At 42.6% G+C, this 2,563-nt stretch overlaps 1 long non-coding RNA gene across 2 annotated transcripts; it reads right to left on the reverse strand.

Annotated features, from left to right (window-relative positions):
• Window positions 1-264: 264 nt before the first annotated feature.
• Window positions 265-952, reverse strand: LOC142380637 (uncharacterized). Of its 2 annotated transcripts, none has more exons than XR_012769844.1 (4): window positions 903-952; window positions 704-801; window positions 524-612; window positions 265-429 (listed from the first exon to the last, which is right to left on the reverse strand). It is a non-coding gene; the product is annotated as an uncharacterized LOC142380637 (long non-coding RNA). The 2 variants fall into 2 exon arrangements; XR_012769843.1 differs by having other exon boundaries at window positions 270-422.
• Window positions 953-2,563: the final 1,611 nt, after the last annotated feature.

Consider the following 2,563-nt stretch of genomic DNA (forward strand, 5'->3'; position numbering starts at 1 on the left):
TAATATATGCATACTTCATATGGGCATATCATTCAGCAATTATGATTAATAATTGTGATTATGATTACTAATATTGCTGGGATGTTTGTGTACTTCATATATTCACGTCATTCTTATAAGCTGCACTATGACTAGGCTAATGCAGGCATGAATGACGTGAATCTATTGAGAATGAAAAAGAAAACTTTTTTTTTTTTAAAGCGCTTTTATTGCCACACCACACAATGTACATAGCTTACTTTGTAATAAGAACCATATTGATAATAAAGAATTGAAAACTATATACACACACTGCTGTAGCCTACAATATACACAATAAGTCTAAACGCCGCCGTTTGGAATCCGCATTCTTCGCATTCCTCCGGTCCCTGCAGAGTCTGCGGAGTTGTCAGACGTCCTCATCCTGGATCAGAAGCTGGCTTCTGGGAGCTGTTGGAATAACCAATAAATAATCCATGCACAGCATATTGACAACTTCTCTATAAAGTAACAAAAGTCATATTGACAGCGTATATGTTCTTACTCTCTTTCACTCTTCTGTGGTGAGACTGGGAGTATTTCGGGTTGGCTTCAAGACGCGCCTGTAGCACAGCACACAGGTCCGTCACGCAGCTAAAAAAAACAAAACAACAAGAGGAATGAATAAAATGACCAGTGCTTAAAAGTATCAGTGCCAGCCGTGGTAAAAGTCAGCGCCGCTCACCCTCGATAGTGTCCCCGTCTGCCTCTCTGAAGTTCGGACTGTTTGCCACCGCCTCCTTCAAGCGACTCGTTACATCCATATTGTGAGGTGACCGTAGCCTGTAAAAACAACAGGCCTATGGTTAATAAAAAAAAACTGCATTAACGTAACATCGGGTCCAACTCAACTAGATATTAGGAGAACATTCACTTATTCTCACCCTTGACCTGGATTATAATGCCACGGTGAGTTATGCAGGCGGCGAACTGCTGCCTATAAATTGAAAACACGAAATTCATTTTTTTTAAATAAAGCAACTCACACTGGTTTTCACGTGATGGACACAATTAAGTTGAGTTTAGCCTAAAGCCACAGTCAATAACCTACTCTTACCGCGGTTTTCGGATTCTGTATCCGCCTTCTCTTGGGGGTGCGCTCTTCAACTTCTCTGGAATGTAACTCCAGTCCGTTCGACGGCCATCTTGCCTCCAACCTAGCGAATCTCGGTCATAGCATTCAACAGGACTTTCATTTTATCTGCCTGTAAGCAAGTGAGTAAGTAAGTTTAATATACAGCACATTTAAAATCAGCGAGAACTGTCCCAAGTGCTGTACAGTGTCAACAAGACTAAAATTAAACAATCAAATGGTCATGTGCAAGTAGAAAAAAACACACAAACCTGTAGACCCGCAGAGAGTTGCTGGGGAGTTGAAAGCTAGTCGTCTTCCAGCCCATTGTATTCCGCATACCAGGGCAGTTTTCAGCGATTTCTGTCTCCCTTGCTGCCGCGCCAGATCTGCTCCTTAAACTTTTTGTTTACACTGCACGACACAATGTTTCTCATACGTGATTGAACGAGAGCTTATGCGAGCCGTTAAGCTCCACCAATCATATGCGTATACGTCATTACACGGAATACTCGCGAGACAACCTCCCGTCCTTTTGCTATTTAATGTTGTCTGACCACAGCTGGCAATTTGCACTGTGTTGACACAAAAATGGACTCTGCAAGGAGAAAGAAAAGACCTCGGCGATATTGTGACCATTGTGACACCGAATTAAGCCATACACAATAAAATACTGAGCGCACTACTGCACATTATGTATACAGGCCAGATTTATATATTTTTATTTCTATTTTATTTAAGAAACCTTTTAGAATATTGCTGTTGCATGCTTATTTTATCTTTATCTTATCTTTATTATTATACATTTGGACATCCAGTGCGGGCAACAAAGAAAATAATTTCTTTGTTCAGGGAAACACGTTTCTAACTGCACACATGACAATAAACCTTTGAAACCTTGAATCCTTGAATTTTGCCCACAAAAAGCGGTTACAAAAGAGGTGTTTGGGAGAAAAAAAAACAGATATGCATCACCTGTCACCAGCAGACAGCGTGCACCTCTTCTTTTTCAAGACAACACAGCAACAAACTTGGCTGGAGTTGGAGGTGATGGTGAATGTGTAGAAACAGGCCTGCCCACCCCCCACCTCACCTCACCCCACCCCACTTGAAAATGACTGTGGCACCTCCTGACCTGATCACTGGCATTTACATATTAAAGGCTCTCCTAAGTAGGGGAGGGGAGTGGGGCATGGGGGAGCAGTTGCCAGGTCAATTTGCGACAATTTGGGCCAAGTTTTCACTTTTACCACCGCAAATGCAGGGGCTCAACGTATGCGGACATGTAAGGGGCCACATACATCCGCAAATCCCTCTTTTCATGCAGTGTGTAGGATCAGTTTTAGAGTTCTATCAACAAATTCTCGCCCGTTATCTGATGATATTCTATCTGGAAGCCCCCATCTGGGTACGACTTCACGACACAGGAACTTAGCGACAGATTGAGCGTCTTTTCGCCTAGTTGGGCAGGCC

This window comes from Odontesthes bonariensis, chromosome 5 (genome assembly GCF_027942865.1).
Source record: "Odontesthes bonariensis isolate fOdoBon6 chromosome 5, fOdoBon6.hap1, whole genome shotgun sequence".
NCBI lineage: Eukaryota > Metazoa > Chordata > Actinopteri > Atheriniformes > Atherinopsidae > Odontesthes > Odontesthes bonariensis.